Genomic DNA, 21,282 nt, shown 5'->3' with positions numbered 1-21,282 from the left:
TATTCAAACCATGTTGATAACTATTGCTGCAACTTTCTAATTATGCCATCGTAAATTAATAGTTTACTCATAGAGTGGCCACATGTTTTGCTCGCCACAGAATATATCTCAGAAAATCTTCCTGAAAATTCTGCTTGTGGCCATAAGTATTTGATAGAGGATGAAGTCTACTTTGCTTATGGACTACACAGAACCTTTGCTCAAAGTGCAGGCAATGAAATATAGACCAAGTTGTTGCTTTCGTGGTTTTAATTGTTGATATTTGTTGGGTGAAACTAAGAGAAACTCTTAGTTCAGAGAAAATCCATGGGACCCCCCTGATTAAAGCACCCAGTATAATAGTTGACTTCTATAAAGCATTATGTCACTTTAAAGAGCTTATAGGCTATTAGAGACTGATAAACACATAGAATCATAGAATAGTTAGGGTTGGAAAGGACCTTAAGATCATCTAGTTCCAATCCCCCTGCCATGGGCAGGGACACCTCACACTAAACCATGCCACCCAAGGCCTCATCCAAACTGGCCTTGAACAACGACGAGGATGGAGCATTCACAACCTCCCTGGGCAACCCATTCCAGTGCCTCACCACCCTCTCAGTAAAGAATTTCTTCCTTAGATCCAATCTAAACTTCCCCTGTTTAAGTTTTAACCCGTTACCCCTTGTCCTGTCACTACAGTTTCTGATGAATAGTCCCTGCCCAGCATCCTTGTAGGCCCCCTTCAGATACTGGAAGGCTGCTGTGAGGTCTCCATGCAGCCTTCTCTTCTCCAGGCTCAACAGCCCCAACTTTCTCAGCCTCTCTTCATATGGGAGGTGCTCCAGTCCCCTGATCATCCTCGTGGCCCTCCTCTGGACTTGTTCCAACAGTTCCATGTCCTTTTTATGTTGAGGACACCAGAACTGCCCACAATACTCCAAGTGAGGTCTCACAAGAGCAGAGTAGAGGGGCAGGATCACCTCCTTCGACCTGCTGGTCACGCTCCTTTTGATGCAGCCCAGGATACAGTTGGCTTTCTGGGCTGCGAGTGCACACTGAAGCCGGCTCATGTCCATTTTCTCATCGACCAACACCCCCAAGTCCTTCTCTGCAGGGCTGCTCTGAATCTCTTCTCTGCCCAACCTGTAGCTGTGCCTGGGATTGTTCCCACCCAGGTGTAGGACCTTGCACTTGGCATGGTTAAACTTCATAAGGTTGGCATCAGCCCACCTCACAAGTGTGTTGAGGTCCCTCTGGATGGCATCCCTTCCCTCCAGTGTATCAACTGAACCACACAGCTTGGTGTCATCGGCAAACTTGCTGAGGGCGCACTCAATCCCACTGTCCATGTCACCGACAAAGACGTTGAACAAGACCGGTCCCAACACCGATCCCTGAGGGACACCACTCGTTACCGGTCTCCAGCTGGATATCGAGCCATTGACCACAACACTTTGTGTGCGGCCATCCAGCCAGTTCTTTATCCAGTGAGTGGTCCACCTATCAAATTGATGTCTCTCCAATTTAGAGACAAGGATGTCATGTGGGACAGTGTCGAGTGCTTTGCACAAGTCCAGGTAGATGATGTCAGCTGCTCTGCCCCTGTCCATCTCTTCCTTAGCCCCATCATAGAAGGCCACCAAATTGGTCAGGCAGGATTTCCCCTTAGTGAAGCCATGCTGGCTGTCACCAACCACCTCCTTGTTTTTCATGTGCCTTAGCATGCCTTCCAGGAGAATCTGCTCCAAGAGTTTGCCAGGCACAGAGGTGAGGCTGACTGGTCTGTAGTTCCCTGGGTCATCCATTTTCCCCTTCTTGAAAACGGGGGTTATATTTCCCTTTTTCCAGTCATTGGGAACTTCACCTGACTGCCATGATTTTTCAAATATGATGGCCAGTGGCTTAGCAACTTCATTCGCCAGCTCCTTCAGGACCCGCGGATGGATTTCATCAGGTCCCATGGACTTGTGTACGTTAAGGTTTTTAAGATGGTCTTGAACCAGATCCTCTCCTACAGTGGGCCTAGGGTCTTCATTCTCACAGTCCCTGCGTTCGCCTTCCAAGACTTGGGAGGTGCAGTCAGAGCCTTTGCCAGTGAAGACCGAGGCAAAGAAGTCATTCAGAACCTCAGCCTTCTCCAAATCCTGGGTACCCAGTTCTCCCGATATCTTCCAGAGGGGGCCTACATTGTCCCTAGTCTGTCTTTTATTTGCTATGTACCTATAGAATCCCTTCCTGCTATCCTTAACATCCCTAGCCAAGTTCAATTCTAACATCCCTGTGTTTAACTTGGTATTCCTGGAAGGCCTTTGCAAGTTGCAAAATATCCTGTTACTGGGAACTTTTGTACCTTAGTTAAGACAAAGCATGGTTAGTTGCTGACTTCCACATACAAAGACAAGAAAACTTCAAGAAAGAAAATTTCAGTTTAAAGAGCTGGTAACAAAAATCAGATTCTGGAGTAGGAAAGCAGGCTGCTGGAGAGCACCGGGAGGTAGGCCAAGCTTCAGGGGGAAAAGAAAGGGGCAAGTCACTTCAGAAGCAGGAATGTGGCCGGTGTGGCATAAAGACTGATTCTGAGGCTCTTCAAGCCCAGGGCCGTTGTGCTGCAAATTCAGTACAGTGTCAGGGTTGTGTAGTCCTGCCCAGAAATGCTGTCAGCTTCTCAGCTCCTCCAACAGCCACTCGCTGTCCTCTGCTTCTTCAGGGTGGAGGTCTCCAGGCAAGCGTCTGCTTTATCTCTTGCAGCATCAATCCCCAGTCCTGTGTTTTCAGTTAATGGAGAGGAGTGGCAGTGCTGCTTTGAGAGACAGCATCCTTAACTCTTTCCTCTGATGTGAGCTGCACACCCCAGTTGAGGCAGGCAGAGGCAATGGACATATGAAAATGCTGACTTACTTTGGAAAGAGAAGAAGCAATAAGAAAGGAGATCAGTAAGAACTGCAAGGGTGAAGAACCCCAGGAGTCCTTTATTCAGTTGGACAATGTTCTCCATTAGTTTCATATTTAGTTTTAGTCTAAGAAGGGGTTTGTATGTTAATTACAAACTGGAATTTAAATCATACTTCATGCATGTGTGAAACAATATGGAATTTATTTTAAAGAAAATAGAGTTCTATCTTGTATAAGCTGTCTGATGCCACACAAAGCAATTCAGAAACTGGTCATTACTTGCAGTAATGCCTGTTGTTAACCCCAGCTCTTTTGTAAAATACTGATGGGGAAGCTCACTTTCCTGCTTTTTGAAACAAAGCAATAGGGAGCAAATCAGCAAATGAAGCTTTTACAAAACCAGACTAGTTTTCTACCAAAGCATCAAGCAGAAATCTAGCACCTTTCTGTATATCCTCCTGCAAAGGTTAGAAGAAAGGGGAACAGGCTATTTCTTAGATCCTCTTGTATCTGCTAGTGGTGGATTGTTTTGCCCTTCAAGAGCAGATAATTAAAGCACCACTAACATGGGGCCTGTTCAGTACTCCTGACCACGTGTGGGAGATGCTTTATTAAGCAAGATACACAAATGCATCCTCCTCAGAACTTCAAAGTAGCTTAGCAGGTAAGAGAGGCCTTGAAAAGACATACATTTGCTAATGGTTTCCTCATCTGATAAAATTCCGTACCAGTCGCATGGCTCTGTTTGTTCAGTGGTAGAATATTAGCTAAACTACAGATAGGAAAGGATGACTGTCTAGACCGGCAACCCTTGGTCCAAACTCTTGTCCCCGTTGAACCTTCCCTCTCTCCCCAGCCAGCCAAGGAAAATTCTAGTGACAGTTTCACCCCACCGTCGCTTTGGCTAGCATGAAGGGAAGAAACCATGGGGAAGTCTGAGCTGCTCTGAGATGGGGAGACTGCTGGTGCACTCTGGAAGAGGGGAGGCCTGAGAGGCCCCTAATTGCAGAACAAATGTGCAAATATTTCACAGCATATGCTATAGGACTTTGAATTGCAGGGTTATCAACATGGCATGGGATGAAGAACAGTTGTCTCTTACCTGACCTGGTTCATTTTCCACTCACTTGACGGGTTATGCCCTGTTCTGCTGCTTCCCTTACTCCCAGTTTCTTAACAGAGAAAATAGCTATCATTCAATTTAGTTTTAAGTACATGAAGGACAGATGAAAGGAGAGGACTCAATATTCCAGACCACAGATTTTTTTTCTCTTATTACTTATTTGTAGGTAATTATTAACCCTTTACATTTAAGGGCTTTCCTGTCACATGGACACTTTGCATTCATTAAAACAGTGTTTGCTGCTGCCTTTAGCTTTTTCATTCTCTGTGAGTGGCAGCCTTTCTGCTACTTTCTATACTCATATGAATGATATGAAACATCTTGGATGACCTGAAAACAAAACAAACCAAAAGAGCCTCTATAAGACCCTCCTTTGGTTCTCTTATGTGCCTTTTCTTCTCTCTTAAAAACATGCTATTAAGAGCTGAGTTAGAAATAAATGAATCAGAGGGGCTTACTAACACCCAATTGTTCCTGTTAACCTCACAGAAACTTGTACCAGCCTTTGGACTCCTTCTGAGGAGAGGGAAGGAGAGGGGTACCCCTTTTCCCTGTATTTTGGCTCTGCTTTTTTTATTTACCAGATTTACTGCCACTGCTTGGCTTATTCCATTTGTGAATTCCTGGCTGCATATACTAATCACCCTTGACTTTCAATTGACGATGCTGACACATACCATAGGTTATGCTGAGCATTTTGGGCTCTATTCCAGCTGGTGTAGTAGCAGGAAATCCTTCATTCAGAGTCCATCAAATGCAGGATCTACACCTCCAGGGCCTTAGGACAGCCACATCTCTTCAGAGGCCTGGGCTCTCCTGATGAGCTGCAGTTGTGGCATTCACATCTTGGGCTGCTGTGGAGCTGGAGAGGTGACCGACCAGTTCTCACTGCAGACTGTCATTTCCCCTGCCTGAAATAAGTACCAAATGAGTCATGTATCTAAAATTTCCTTTCTTGCAGATTTTTCTTTCATATTGTTGCTGCTCTCAGAAGTACGATCAGTTCCTGCCCAGATTCCTGTTTCACTCACATTTAAACATGTAATGTCCTTGTCACTCTCTGAAAAGTTTGTTCCATAACTTCTCCACTTTATATTCCAGTAGTTGTTGCCTTTAAGTGTTGTAATTTTTGCCCACCAGTGTCCTAATGACACTCATAATTTTGTTCAGAATAATTATGGTGTTGTGACAGAAGGAAGTGTTCTTCCTATTTCTGATTTTGCTACTGGCAAGTACAGTGACCTTTTCCTTGGAAGCTTGTCTTTGCATTTCCTCCTCTGTGACAGGTTGGTCTTGATGGTATAAATTGCAAGAAAGTAACTCTAGTGGCCTGTCAAAGCTAACCCAGTCCAGGCACTCCGCCAGGGCACTGTGCCTTTTCTTACGTAGTGGTTTAACCCCAGCCATCAACTAAGTACCATGCAGCTTCTCACCCACTTTCTCCTCTCCCTCCCACCTCGGCTGGATGGGGAAGAGAATTGGAAAAAAGGTAAAACCTGCAGGTTGAGATAAGAACAGTTTAATGTTTGAAATAAAGCAAAATACAATAACAATAACAACAATAAAAATAATTAGAAGGGAGATAAAAAGTGAGAGGAATAAACCCCAAGAGAAACAATGCTCACCTGCTGCTGGCTGATGCCCAGCCTGTTCCTGAGCAGCAATCAGCAGCTCCCAGCCAATCCCTTCAGTTGATACACTGAGCATGACATTCCATGGTATGGAATATCCTCTCTAGCTGCTTGTAGTTTCATTCACTCTGAAGACCAGCCATGTGTTATGCCCTGCAGCTTCAGTATGAGATGATATGGCTGATAAAGCCTCCATGCACAAACAAGTGTTGGATTGCCACTCTGAAGAAGGCATGTGCCTTATAGAGCTGGCTGCTCTGAGATATAGTAAGTGGCTATTGGCATGTCATTATACAGAAATTACTGCTTCCAGAGGCAAGCTTTTGCATAGATCCCAGCTCTGCTGGTAGCCAGGGGTGACGCTTTCCTACCAGCCTTCAGTCAAGTGCCTTGGAGTGCTTTACAAACAGATTACTCATGCCTCACAGCACCTCCTGAGGTGCTTCATATTAGCTATTGCCAGATAAGCAATGACACATGCAGGGAAAATAAATAAAATAGCTCGTGCTATTAGCTGCCCAATCCAGAGCAGGAAAAGTCTGGTTTTCACTGTTGTGCTGAATTTGTTTGATTGGGGCTGCACACCACATCTACAGTGTCCCCAAGCAGAAGCACCACAAATGAGCAGGTGTTTCTGCAAGAGGTAGGGGTCTTGCCTTGTTCTACCTAAAGTAACTACTCACTGAAAAAAAAGCCCAAAGCCCTTGCTCAGCTCCCAGCCTTCACGAAGCTTCTGCACTGTGCCTGGATGTGATGTTCTGGTAGGTCCATGTGGGTGCTGAGACATGCGTTACAATTTATTTCTGTAGCAACAAAGCTGATTTCCAGCAAAAAAAAAGGAAAAACCCATCTCTCTCTCTTAAACTTTAAGGATGACTGCCAAAAGAGACTGATATATCTGTAACATACATTCTTTTACAGGATTTTTTTTTTTTTTGTTAAGATTTCAGGTGACAGCAATAGATAAGGAAAGGCTCATATGAGAAAGGTAATGGCCTGAAAGCTTGTCTGAAAACTGGCGTGAACAATGAAGTGAGTGCACATAAGGTTATTCCCACAGTTATATGGAGAATTATATGTAAACCAAAGCTGGACAACCTTCCTCTCATGATGTTTACAGTAGGATCTGATATTTCCATCTACCTGGACTCCAGCAGGGTCATTTTATCTTGGTGCCATTTTGTGACTGAGTTAGTGTCTGGAAGGTCTTGTTTAGGGCAGGTTCTGCACTCCTGGATGGAGCAGACAACTTGCTTCCTCAGGAAGTGCAACTTCACTTGTGGTCATGACAGAGGCTCCTGTGCTTTCAGCATCCTCCTTTTCATACCCTAGTGGGTCATCCCTTTCTTCCTAGAGCTGTGCACACATTGCAAGGAGGGTTCAGCAAATGTCTTAAGCAATGCGTTAGACCAGTTTTGCCTCACACAGTACCCTAGAGGCTTGCACCTTACAACTGCGGTGCCTGGAGATGTCCTGCTGCACCCTGGGGTGTGAAGAGGTAGACTAGATAAGCACAAGTCTAACTGCAGCCCTATTTCATTTGCAGTGAACAAAAGAAAAGTCTAGCCCAGAGGCAGCCATCAGTTGAAGCTGACTGCTACCAACTCTGACTTCAATGGTGGTCATTTTGGAAGAAGGCATAAGGCTGTGCAACACAATATTCACATGAGGATTTGGCAAAGAATCCTTCTCACTCTCACAATCTATCTGTCTCTCAGATAGTAAGATATTTACCTTCAAAAAAAAAAAAAAAAAGATGAGCTGCAGTTTTTTCTCTGTCTGCTCATTCTGCATTATTTTTAGTGGGGAGAAAACCCCAACAAAACACCAGGGAAGATAACACAGTATTTCTAAACAGCTTTGGGTTGTTAAGTCCCTCAGTCCTTCGCACAACTAGGTAATGGTTCCTGTGAATAAGAGGCATGGCTCTACTTGGTCTGAATACCATAATCACAAAGGGACTGGGGCAATCACAGCAAATTTAGATGCTCAGGCCTGAGGAAGGCACATGCTTTATAACAATTCAGTCACTCGTGTAGAAAGAAACAGAATTCATTACCCACATGACTGATTGCACAGCGTAAATAGCAAAGGCCAGATGCTGTAAAAAAATGCTGATGTATGTATATCATTGGTATGGTACTATCAGCATAGAAACGCTTACAAAGTTAGTTAGCTTACAGAGTTAAGGACAAAAGCTTTGGATAATTGCTGCTGCAAATAGCTGCGTCAGGCAAATGTAACCTTAGTCATAAAGGTAAAGCACTGCAGGAGCCAAATAGTTTTGGGGGGGGAAGTCATGCCTTTGAATTTTTATGGGTCTACTTAACTAACAGCAAAGATCCTGATCACTTATGGATCTTTTGTTTAGCAGTATGCAATATGAATATTAGCAGTATGCAATAGGAATATCTGCAAAAGATACTCAAGAGAGGCAGAAAGTATATAGTAGTAGAATAAGCAGTTTTCAGACCAGGTTTCTGGTTCTATTTTTGTTTGCTTTCCTGTTTTGTCCTCTTTTCTGCACCCTCAGTTACCTAAGAGTTACTCAGAAACAATAACAAGAAATTGCTCTCTAAACACTTCAAGTGATCGTGTAATATTCTGAGGGGGAAGCACAGCAGTAATTCTATCCTGTAGTTTTAAACAGCCAACACTAAGCAATCATCTTGTCTTGTGCCCTCTCCAGCCCCTCAAAAAATATACGACTGACATGAAAGTCAGGTTACTGTTCTGGAGTTATAAAATGACAGAGAAGGAAGAGAAAAAGGGAATCCACTAAAGATGAAACCATTGCCAATCCACACAAGGGGTTAAGGACTTCTGTAGAAACCCACTCTTTTTTAGTTTCTGATGAATTATCCAAATACACTCAGCCTGAACTTTCATTCTGAAGAGGCAGTTTCTAGCCTCAGTCACTCCCTCCCACTGCTAGGGAAAGGAAACAAAACTAACAAATACCCAGATAAATCTTATCAAGAGTCAAACCAAGGGAGACAACAGAAACAGCTTTAGCAAAATTGCACTATTTCAGGAACAGCAGACGGCTTAATGTCTTTAAACACCAGGAGCTGCTCACACTTACAAGAAGATTAAAAAATCCTGCTGGGTTGTTATACCCCAACTTACAGCACATTCCCTGCTTATACACCAGTTGTTCCATGACCCTACTGAAAACACTCACCATCCTTATTTTCCTTAAACCAAACCTACCTTCTATAACAAGCCTATGTGTCCTCTGGGATGACTCAGCTGCCTGCAATTCTGCAAGGCTGCTGCTTAAATTTGGGTGCCCTTAGCAGAAATCCCTTTAAAAGAAAGAATTCCCACAAACCAAGTAGTTAGAAAAAAAAAAAAAAAAAAAAGGCAACGGTATAAAAGTTTGACTCAAAAATGTTCCACCTTATTGGTCTATGCTATAGTCAGAAATGAAGATAAGAGGTTTTAGGGAGGCTAGCTTTTAAAAATAGGCAGGAGAGCCGGCTGGAATATTGACAGCATAGCTCTGCAGAGAGCTTTCAGTATGAGAGTTGCAAGTGCACTCTTATTCCTTATCTCTGTGTATTCCTTTCACAGTTTCACAGATTTACCTTCTTACTTTTAAAAAAACCATTTCCAAGGTGCCTCCAAGTTGGCTGCACAAATGAAAAAGCAGGACAACAAAAATTCACAGAAAGGACTACTGTGGGGTCTGAGCACAGCCAGCCTGTGGGGTGCTACTTTTTTATACTACAATGTTTAAACAAGTTCAGGATGCAAGAGGAGGTTGAAAAGGACTTGGCATACTTGACTGATATCTACCTTTACCCTACAGCAACTAAAGGGTCGTGAGAAATATACATTCTTCTCTGTAAAAATGAGTCATTTTCTAACCGCATCAGTTTAGTAAGAAGCTTCCTCGATGGACACGTGTCTTTAAAGTCACCTTTTGTATACTTCTGAAATGTTTGGTAATGACTGCCTTTCTGAAAATTGGTTTTCAAACTGGGATCTGTGGCTCTATGTCTGGATGTCTTCATATGTATGTGGGTGTATCAACAACTCAGAAAAGCAAGCACAGGAAGGCTGTTCTGTTGGCTTATTCACAGAAAAAAGTCAATACTTTCACTGACTCCTTTTACTGGTTTGCATATTGCAAACATTTGCAGGCTGCAAGGTCTCTAGGCCAGTCTGATCTTTCTTTAGTGTTCCCAAGTGGGCCAGGATTTAGAAAATAAAACTGGCAAGACAATTCATTTGTGGAAAGGTCCCCTAGGAATAAAGCCAGAGCAGGAAGATCTAATGGGGATGTACTCAGACAGCTGGCAGCATAGTGGCTTCTGCCAGTCAGATGTTCAGCGCTGAGCTCAAGGGTTTTGAAGTACCTTTTTTGCCTAGCCAGGCATCTGAGGTCTGCACAGTGCCAATTCATAATCACATTTTCCTTCTGGTGCCAGCTTCTCCCAGGGTGCCGACCCATAAACACACATGCTTCCTGTAAGGGGGACTCAGGCCACTGAGGAACTTCAGGAAGAGAGAAAGTCATGTGTGAAAGGCAAAAATGAAACAATAAACAAGCATTGCACTTACACAGCAAGTTTACATCAACTTTTTCTTTCCTCTTGATTAACGTATTCATAACTTGGAAGTATTCAACACAAAAGTAGTGCAAATGAATTGATTGTAATCCACTGCATACCATGGAAGGCCTCTCATATATTTTAATGCTGATGCCAGATTTACTCTGTGGAGTACCACTTTGCATACTAGGCTTGTAGTGAGTGCTACTCTCTTCTATTAAATTACTTAGGGGAAAGAAAATTTTCAGGTATCAGGGCTTCAACAACAATTGCTGGGTTTAATGCATGTAAAAAACTCTGTCTTTGGGGTTTGTATGCCTTATATAATTAACAAACATAGTTACCTGAAGCACAGGCAGCCAAGGTTGTCGCATAAAAAAGATGTGAAATAATTCCTAAAAGCAAGTATCTTTTTCTAATGCCTCTTCTATGCATACTGCATGAGGAAGTTGTGGTTAAAGGTTTAGCATTCATATCCCCATCTAAACTTGAGGTGGGATCTACAAATGGCTTTAGGTCAAAGATAGTTTAAATAGTGATTATCTCACAAACTTCCTTTGCATTGATCAAATTAAAAAACCCAACACCCGCTAATAATTCCCTCTTTGAGCTATATGCATTATACTTTTATTCATAATGGGTAATTGCCCCCTTATTATCTTCATTTGCTGGAAAACTTTTTCCCAATCTGGGGCGTGGGTCTCTCCCAGCATTAGCTCAAAGCGCTTCTATTTCCATGTCCTGGAAGCACAAGAGGTACCAGCAAGGGGTTCAGAACTGATGGACTTCCAGCTGCAGTCATGGAGGAAGTGAAGTCTGTCATTCATTTGTCAAGGCATCATGGTTTGGCATTTGGCACATTCACTGTTATCTGGTGCTTCACTTTGCACCAAGGGGATGTCAAATGATTCATCTAGGACTTCCTGGGCTGGCCTGCTGATTCCTGAGAAGTTTAGCAGCACTGTGGAGTAATTCAGCAAGCTGTGAAGCTATGAAGGTGCTGGAGGATTAAAACGTTATGTTGTAATTATTCTTGAATGAGACGTTCAGTTTTGCCTGCATGATTTAAATGAACCATACTATTAATAGACTGTACTATAAACAGGCTGAAATGTAATGAGTCAGTACTTAACTAGTTTTCAGTAGAGAAAGATTTAAGATTAGCCTAACATAGCCTAATATACTTTTCAATTGTATAGCCAGGGGGTGGGAGGTGGGCTGGGGAGGAAGAAAAGGTGAGAATTCATGTTTTCACAAAAAATGAATGAAAGCTTTCCAGAATTCAAACTGAAATTATGTATGTCAGTCCTGAAACTATCACTATCCAGTTTTGCTGTTTCATCATATCCACAGGTAGGACACACGAATCTCACATGTTCATTTGGAATATTTTTCCTCTAAAATATATTTACTTCTCCCATCTTCCACCCACTGCATCTTGAAGCCAGGGAGAAAAAGAATGCTGTCTTTTTTATCTTGAAACAAAATTTGTCCATGTGTGAGTGTGTGTGTGTATCACTGACATCTACTGACCAAGTTAAAAAACACAGCCTTATCAAATGGGAACTGCGTTCATTTGTGTATTTTAATGGTAAAGCAACAGTTGACAGCAAAATGTCGAGCTTCCTTCTGTTGTTCAGAATCCAGATCCATAGTGTGGTATTAGGGCATTTCTCCCTAGAAAGTCAAGCAGAAACTCGACTGCCAGCATCACCCAGGCATCGCTGCCTAGTTCACCATGTTCATACCAGAACATCTGCACTTTATTTTCCAGACCTTTGAGGCTACAGGTCCCTGTAGAGGAGCTGTGCTCACTGTGGGGGTGTGAGTTCATGCCAGGGACAACATGGAAAGCCAGGCTGTGTCCCTGTAGAGCTGTGTGGAAACAAGCATGACCTGGGAGGACATTCAGTTCTAAGGCTGCACTGGCAAAACTTGCATGAGCTGATACCTGCAGGCTAAGTATCTGATCCACGTCTAGCCAAATATGTATCTCATTCTTGTGGGCTGGTAAACAAATAGGTTGTGGAGGATGTTAGATATGCAGGTAGCAAAAGTCTCTCCCAGGTTCCTTGGTTAAAGATCTGTGAAAGTCAATTGAATTGCTGAGGTGAGTAGCTCGAGAGAGGACGCCTTCAGCACCGGAGCAGGGAAGAGATCAGCGTCCAGGAGCCTCAACTCAGAGCGGCCAGAGCCACCGAGGGAGCCTCAGCTCCTCGACAGAACTTGCCCAGGAGCCGGCAGCTCAGCTGACGCGAGCAGCTGACTCACAGGGGGCGGAGCCACGAGGAGCGGCACCAGCCCTGACTGGTTAAAAACCTGCCCCTGGGAGCGCGGCGAGGCAGTTTGCGCGGGCAGGCGAGCGGGATGGTGAGTGCTCGCCGTATGGCCAGGGCCCGGTCTGGGAGCTCTGCTCTGGCTGCCCCGGCAGTGGCCAGCGTAGGCACCCAGACAGAGCCGATGAGAGGGGAAGGCTCAGAGTGTAGAGAGTGCCTGCGCTGGTCTCCTGAGGGAGCAGTGCCCAATGGGCAGGGCTGCACTCGGTGCTCCCTGGTGGAGGTCCTCCTGCAGCAGGTGGCTGAGCTGCGGGATGCTGTTAATAGGCTGCAAGATATCAGGGAAGCTGAGAGGAAGCAGGACTGCCTCCTCCAGGCCCAAACTGTGCAAGGGCCTCAGACGTCCCCTGAAGCTCATGGAGGAGAGGAGGAGGCTGTCAACCCAGGAAGCTGGGAAATAGTAACAACAAAAAAAGGAGGAACAGGACAATTAAAAACAAGGGGCTTCCTCCTGTATCTGTTGTCCCCACCCAGAACCGCTTTGGTATCCTGCAGGGGGCTAATAAGGAAACACACTTGCAGCATGAAAAGCCAGCTGATGCACTGGTAGAGAAGATATCTACTGGTGCTGCCAGGAAAAAGAGACGGGTCATAGTGGTAGGGGACCCTACTTTGAAAGGGACAGAGGCACTCATCTGTCGGGACAGAGGCACTCATCTGTCGGCCTGACCCAGTCTCGAGGGAGGTGTGTTGCCTACCTGGGGCACGGATCAGGGATGTTGCAGAGAGGCTGCCTGCTCTAGTGAGTCCCACGGACTGTTACCCACTTCTGGTGATCCATGTGGGTGCTGGTGATGTTGATAGCAGTAGCCTGGAGAACATAAAGGACTACAGAGCCCTGGGAGAGGTGGTTAGGGGCTCTGGAGCTCAGATTGTCTTTTCATCAATTCTCCAGGATAGAGGGGGAGACCTTAAAAAAGCTAGGAGGACTGGCCAAGTTAATAAATGGTTAAAAGGATGGTGCCATAGTCTGGGGTTTGGGTGTTTTGAATACGGGACCCAAGTTAGTAGGCCAGGTCTACTGGGGGCTGGTAGAGCTGATCTGACAAAGAAGAGGAAGAGAGGTTTTGGTAGGAGGCTTGCCAGGCTGGTCAAGGTTTCTTTAAACTAGATGTGTTGGGGGAGGGGGGCATCGTTCCATCCCAACACACCCAGTCAGTTGCCAGCACCTACAATAAATGCTCGGAGCGATGCAGAGATATTCCAGACGCTCCAGCCAATGAGCCGGCTTCATTTGGAGCTTGGCTCAGATGCCTCTATACAAACACCCGTAGCATGGGAAACAAACAAGAGGAATTAGAGATGTGTGCATGACTGCGGGAGTATGATATAGTAGGCATCACAGAAACATGGTGGGATGGTTCCTACGACTGGAGTGTTGGAATGGAAGGTTACAGGCTCTTTAGAAAAGACAGGCCTGGCAGGCGGGGAGGGGGAGTTGCTATTTATGTTAGGGATAGGCTGGAGAGTATGGAACTGTGTCTGGGGAGAGGTGAGCAGTCAGTAGAGTTTGTGGGTCAAGGTTAAAGGGAGAGCAGCGATGGGGGACATTACTGTGGGGATCTATTACAGAGCACCTGATCAAGAGGACTCTGTGGATGAAGTGCTCTATAGGCAGATAGGAACAGCCTGAAGCTCACAGGCCCTTGTTCTCATGGGAGACTTCAACCACCCTGACATCTGTTGGAGTGAAGGTGCGGCCCGGCACAAGCAATCCAGGAGGTTCCTCGATTGTGTGGAAGACAACTTCCTTCTGCAAGTAATAGAGGAGCCGACAAGGAGAGGTGCCATGCTTGCCCTCGTGCTCACCAACAGAGAAGGGCTGGTTGGAAATGTGACGCTCCAGGGCAGCCTCGGTTGCAGTGACCACAAGATGGTTGAATTCGAGATCCTTGGGACAGTGAGAAGAGCAGGCAGCAAGCTCACTGCCCTGGACCTCAAGAGAGCAGACTTTGGCTTTTTTTTTTTTTTTTTTTTGTTGAAAAACAACAAGGTGCTTGGTGACAGGCAGGATTTCCCCTTAGTGAAGCCATGCTGGCTGTCACCAACCACCTCCTTGTTTTTCATGTGCCTTAGCATGCCTTCCAGGAGAATCTGCTCCAAGAGTTTGCCAGGCACAGAGGTGAGACTGACTGGTCTGTAGTTCCCTGGGTCATCCATTTTCCCCTTCTTGAAAACGGGGGTTATATTTCCCTTTTTCCAGTCATTGGGAACTTCACCTGACTGCCATGATTTTTCAAATATGATGGCCAGTGGCTTAGCAACTTCATTCGCCAGCTCCTTCAGGACCCGCGGATGGATTTCATCAGGTCCCATGGACTTGTGTACGTTAAGGTTTTTAAGATGGTCTTGAACCAGATCCTCTCCTACAGTGGGCCTAGGGTCTTCATTCTTACAGTCCCTGCGTTCGCCTTCCAAGACTTGGGTGGTGCGGTCACAGACTTTGCCAGTGAAGACTGAGGCAAAGAAGTCATTAAGAACCTCAGCCTTCTCCAAATTCAGGGTAGCCAGTTCTGATAGCTGCCGGAGAGGGCCCACTTTGTCCCTAGTCTGTCTTTTATTTGTGATGTAACTACAGAATCCCTTCCTGTTATCTTTAACATCCCTAGCCAAGTTCAATTCTAACTGGCCCTTAGTCTTCCTCACCTGGTCCCTAGCTTCCCGGACAGCATCCTTGTATTATTCCCAGGCCGCCTGTCCTTGCTTCCACCTTTTATAAGCCTCTTTTTTCCTTTGAATTTTCCTGAGCAGCTCCTTATCCATCCAAGGAGGTCTTCTGGCCCTCCTGCTGCACTTCCTTCTAGTTGGGATGCAACACTCCTGAGCTTTTAGTAGGTGATCCTTGAATATCAACCAAGAGTCTTGGGCCCCCCTGCCCTCTAGGGCTACGTCCCATGGAACCTTACTAAGCAGGTTCCTGAAGAGGCCAAAGTCTGCTCTCTTGAGGTCCAGGGCAGTGAGCTTGCTGCCTGCTCTTCTCACTGTCCCAAGGATCTCGAATTCAACCATCTTGTGGTCACTGCAACCGAGGCTGCCCTGGAGCGTCACATTTCCAACCAGCCCTTCTCTGTTGGTGAGCACGAGGGCAAGCATGGCACCTCTCCTTGTCGGCTCCTCTATTACTTGCAGAAGGAAGTTGTCTTCCACACAATCGAGGAACCTCCTGGATTGCTTGTGCCGGGCTGTACCTTCACTCCAACAGATATCAAAGTGGTTGAAGTCTCCCATGAGAACAAGGGCCTGTGAGCTTCAGGCTGTTCCTATCTGCCTATAGAGCACTTCATCCACAGAGTCCTCTTGATCAGGTGCTCTGTAATAGATCCCCACAGTAATGTCCCCCATCGCTGTTCTGCCTTTAACCTTGACCCACAAACTCTACTGACTGCTCACCTCTCCCCAGACACAGTTCCATGCTCTCCAGCCTATCCCTAACATAAATAGCAACTCCCCCTCCCCGCCTGCCAGGCCTGTCTTTTCTAAAGAGCCTGTAACCTTCCATTCCAACACTCCCGTCATAGGAGCCATCCCACCATATTTCTGTGATGCCTATTATATCATACCCCCATAGACATGCACACATCTCTAATTCCTCTTGTATCTACACTCCATGAAGGATATTTAAAGGCCAGTGGTTTTCTTTGAACAAACCATGACTGCTTATCTGGTGAATTATCTGGAGAATAGACATTCAATAGGTGAAGGCAATTTGCTGTAGGAAAGATACACAATCCATTCCTACAAGTTGAAGCTAGAGAAATCCAGTGAAAGCATAAGCTTCAGTTTTGTACTCGTAAGGGTGGCTAGTAGGTACTGGGTAACATAAACATGGACTCCAACAGTTGAAGTTGGACACTGCTGCTCAAAGAGGAATCAGTTTCAGGTTCTGCTTGATACAAAGTCAACTGCATAATCACAGGTAGTGCTTTCTGAAGTTAAAATCAATAGATAAATCATTTTTTCAAAAAAAATCGCCAAACCCAGCACTTTAACCCATGGAAGTATATAGTTCATTTAGGTGGTATGGAAACCAGGTCTGGAAACCAAGTCACTTTCCTCTGATATAGATTTTTTTAGAAATACATTTTACTTCTGGATTCAATGGTACAACAGAAGGTAAACACAGATTAATGTAATTAAGCACTTTAACTTGGGATAACTTCTGAAAGTCCATCTAGGAACAGCAACCAGGCATGTTTATTCTCTTTTTTTAAGCAAGCAAATATTTATCTGCATTTTTTCATTTACCATCATGCCAGAATGTGGCCTTTAATTAATTAGATTGCTCCCCTTTAAAATGCAAGAGATTACAAAAGGCTTGCTTTTAGAGAAAGTTTGAATGGTCTCTTTGATGCTGAATAGAATCCAGCATAAAGAATCAGACAATTTTACATTACAGCAGTGAAAGACAAAATTTTCATTTTAGTTAATGCAATTGCTTCTTTTCCCTGAAAAGGCAAACTGAGTGAACTGAGCTGATGCTGTATATTTAAATTGCATGAGGACTAGTCAAACTACCTTGTACAGTGGATTTGCTGTATGTTTAGCATTAAGTTGTACTTTGTTGGAAAGTTTTGCACAAAGCCACCTTTCCTTTTTATCCAGGGAACCTGGGTCTGGTAGTATCAAGGTGTACCAAAAATTGTCTGGTTTTATTGACTAAAGTACTGTCTCAGCATGTGACCTACAATGTTTCTCATACCATCTTCGTTTTGTGCAGCACTGTGGAAAGATGCAACTACAACAATGTAGTTTTTGTATATTTTGTTGTGTAGTCATGACTGCCTCTAAGGTGCCATTAACATTGTTTAAAGTAAAAATATTTACATTTCTTTGATGATGAGCACTGTTTCTTAAACATACTGCCTGTTCACTCAACTCTCCCTTCACTTTAATTTGTTGGTGACAAAGTTATTGAATTGACAGTGATAAAGTTGCTCACTTCAGCATAGGCCCCAGTTTTAAAATCCTTATGAAACTGAGCATTCTGCAGCTTTGACCAAAAGTGGTAATTGCAATTTTATTTACAGCTATGCCATGGCAAAACTGCAAACATAAAATGAGGTATGAGCTTGGGTGAACATGCAGTGCAAATGTGATGCTCTTGTGCCAAGCGGTTGGACTCGCTTTTGATTTAGTTTTGGAAAACTGAATTAGAAACCTAAGCTGAATTTTTACATTCTTGTCAGGAATCTTGGTCACATGTGCCAAAAATGTAATACTGGCATGCCTAATAGCTAACAATAGCTGACATAAAGCAAAATATTTGCATGTGTTTTTCACAAAGCAGAGGTCTTGTCAGCTGGCACTGGCAGCCCTGGGGAATGATGATATTTTTATACCAAGAACAGAGGAAAAACAGCGCTGTGACAGCATGTGGCTTTGCACTCATGTTGTACTTCCTATTTCCACCTATTTGAAGAAATGGCACACAATGGCTCCCCATGTCACCTGCAGACTTTCCAAGCTTGTGTTATGCTGAGTTTCATGTGGGTGCCTGGAACTCAGCCTGTATTCAGGCTGACTCCATTCACAAGCAGCAGGTTCACCCCTGCTTTTGCCCGCTTCTGGCATGGGCTGAATAACCCCTGCTAGTGCAGTGGCAAACCAGATGTGAAAAAATGCATCTTGTTCATAAGCTGTTCTTAGAGGTGTTTATAACTCTGGCTTTGAAGCGTACATAACACACCCTGGTTAACCGTTCTAGCACACAAAAATAGAAAGGCAGGGAGGAAAATGGTGCTGTTTGACTTGGCACAGCAAGAGAAGCGTCCCTCATAGCCAAGCAGTAGTCACGATACAGCGTTGTCAATCAGTGGATGAGACAAATAACCATTACCAGCAATGTACAGAAAATGCTTTGTGTTAGTGCCCCCAATGCGCCTGAGAACCAAAGTTGCACTAATGTGCCAGAAACTAGCTGAAGGCACCTAAGACTTCATCTGCTGCTACACTGCAACTCATTTTGCAACACTGAAACCCGTTTTGAACTTGCTGGTTCAGACACCGTAAGCAGTGCAGTTTAAACTTGGTTATACACGCTTCCTGAATGCACTTGTGCCATTGCTTTACTTGTGCTACCATGGAAGAGGACAGCAATCAAAGCACAGGTTCTGCCATCCACAGCAGCTATCACAGAGTTGATGTAATTGAAAGAAGAAATCTCCATGCTGTATTCTCAGTTCCTGTTTGGACTGTGGACTGAGGTGACAACTCATTAGTTTTGTGAATTACCCAGTAGATTGATGCTGTGTTACCTTTCATGTGCAGCCTACTAGATTCAGACAGAAGTAAAGCAGAGGCTGGACTCCCCTGCCTTAAGACAAGCTTTGAAGCTGGCCAGCACTAAGCTGCTGAAAGAAGCATTGGCACACTTTTGACAGAAACTTTAGGAACTGAGCTTGCATTTGATGTAGTTGTGATCCCTTCAGTTGGTCAGTGCATGGTTCTACCCATCTGTGTGTTTAAATTTGGAAAAACTCCTATAGTTAGAGGCTACAATGGAGTCAATCCAATGGAAATGAAAGTACAGTTGGGACTGATGCCTGTGTTACATGAGAACAATATACATGAACATGAAATCTCCTCATAGCCCAGTGAATTCCCTCTGTATTTTTCTGTTGAATACCATTTTAATAAATTGGTCTGGGAAGCGTTTTTCCCCACACTCACAGACACATGGTTGAAGTGGAAAGATACAGAAGATCAGTATTTATAAGCACAAGATACTCTATGTTCACGCTGAACAGAAAAATAGAGAACACAACACCTAAGTGATCAGCAGTCCCATATAACACAATTGCCTGAGTAATGGCTTCATAAACTACCTCATGCTTTGTATCTACTGATGTTCTATGTGTTGAAAATTACATTCCAGCCCTACTGAGGTCAATGATGAAACCTCTGAGTTTAACCAGGGAAGACTCTTATCACAACACTATGGCACTTAAAAGCAATTTCATCTTCTGATTTTGTAATGGCAAAAATATTATTTTTCTCAAGCAATCTACACACAGCAATATATGGTTTTAACTCTCCACCGCAAAGAACACACTACTCGGTCACAGGCACCGCTGCTGCAATTGTATTGAACAATGAAATTATTTGGTGCTTTAAGGCTCTGCTGACCCAGAGGCTGAACAGAGCTTGTATTCCCAACACTAATTCCCCTCATGGCCTCTATCCTGCTACATTGGATTCAGGTCGAGGTGACATAAACTAAGCAGGGATTAAACTACAGGTATGACCAACAGCAAGTGTGCATAACAGCAAAACCCTTCTCTAAAGATACGCCACGGGGCTACAGGAGCTTGAGGATTTATCTACTTTTTAGATAAAATCTAAAAATCTAAAATCTTTTTTAGATAAAATCTACTGATTTTATCTACTAAGCCCCACAGTGAATTGAAACAGTGTACCTTAAAGAGACTTCACTTTCTGTAAAATAAACTACTGACATCTATAACTGTACATATTTCTAGAAAAACCTCTCTGATGTGGGAGATGTTTCAAAAAGGGGAATTTGCCACTGTTGGAAAAATCTAACATATTATAAAGGTACTATACCTGCTTCCTTCAGCTACTGACTTAATTAGAAGAGGAAGACTGACATAAACAAAAAGCAAACAAATCAACCCTAATATATATTTCCCCCCTCTCCTCAACAGGATAGATTCACATCATATTTACCTCTACTCTCCCCCCAGTTGTCCTGTAATATTTATAGTCTTAATTTTCCAGCTATTTCTCCCTCTTGCTCAACCCTCTTCTCTCTGCTGTGTCCATAAGCCCCACACACCTGCTCTAAATTCCTTCTTCCTCCAGCCCTCTCCTCCTCATGCCCTTGGACTCCATCTTGTCTCTTGATTTTTCTCTCTCTTTCTCTGTACTCTACAAGATTCCCAGGTCAAGTCTATCTGAGTCACTACAGCAGCTCTATTTTTAAAGCAAGCAGAGGTAAGAGCAGGGTTTTAGCACTGCTTCTCACATTGCTGTGAGACATGGAGGAAGACAGTCACTGTGACCAAGAGCAGCATCATTACCACCTGTACTTCAAAACTGCAAGCCACCAGGTCATTAACTGGCATTACCTGACTCAGTGGGTCTCAGAGGGAAACAAGTACCCTTTTTGGATCAGTGTGAAAAACATGGAGGCAAAAATAAAGTAACATGATTTCCACCATCTTGAGTCATCCTTTTAGAATAAGATTACACACCGGAAATGGATACATAGAAGCTGCACCCTTATTCACCAAATCAGCTGGCAAGAGACAGCCAGCCCTGTCTGTTGATTTTAGTTAAATAATTTTAAATTTTGCAATTCTTTTGCTATGTCTTCCCTGGAGCTCATGCTGAGTGACCTAGGTTCCTGATGTCATGTTTCTCATGCAAATCAATAGTTTTCCAATCTGTTATAGCTGTGTAACCCTGATGTGAACTGGCACTAATAGAATCAAAGAGTGTGGGCCACGCTACCATTCCTGTTAATGAAGCTGTAAAAGGGAGGAAGACTTCTGTTTGACTTAAGTTACCATTAATATTGTTAGAGCTGATAGTGGAAAAAAGTTATTTTAAAATGAGCAAATTTGATGCAGAATTAAGATTGATACTGAATTAAGCAAATTTGATACAGAACCAAGAATCAGGCATGCAGCTTCATCATTCTTTTTAAAAGATTTTTTTCGTTGGAAAGCCATGAAGAATTACAGCTTCTTTTTTTTTTTTTTTTTTTTTTTCCCCCCATCAAAATCCATTTTGCATCA

This window comes from Psittacula echo (genome assembly GCF_963264785.1).
Source record: "Psittacula echo genome assembly, chromosome: 1".
Taxonomy (NCBI): Eukaryota; Metazoa; Chordata; class Aves; order Psittaciformes; family Psittacidae; genus Psittacula; species Psittacula echo.
Note: the sequence above shows the minus strand (reverse complement) of the source record.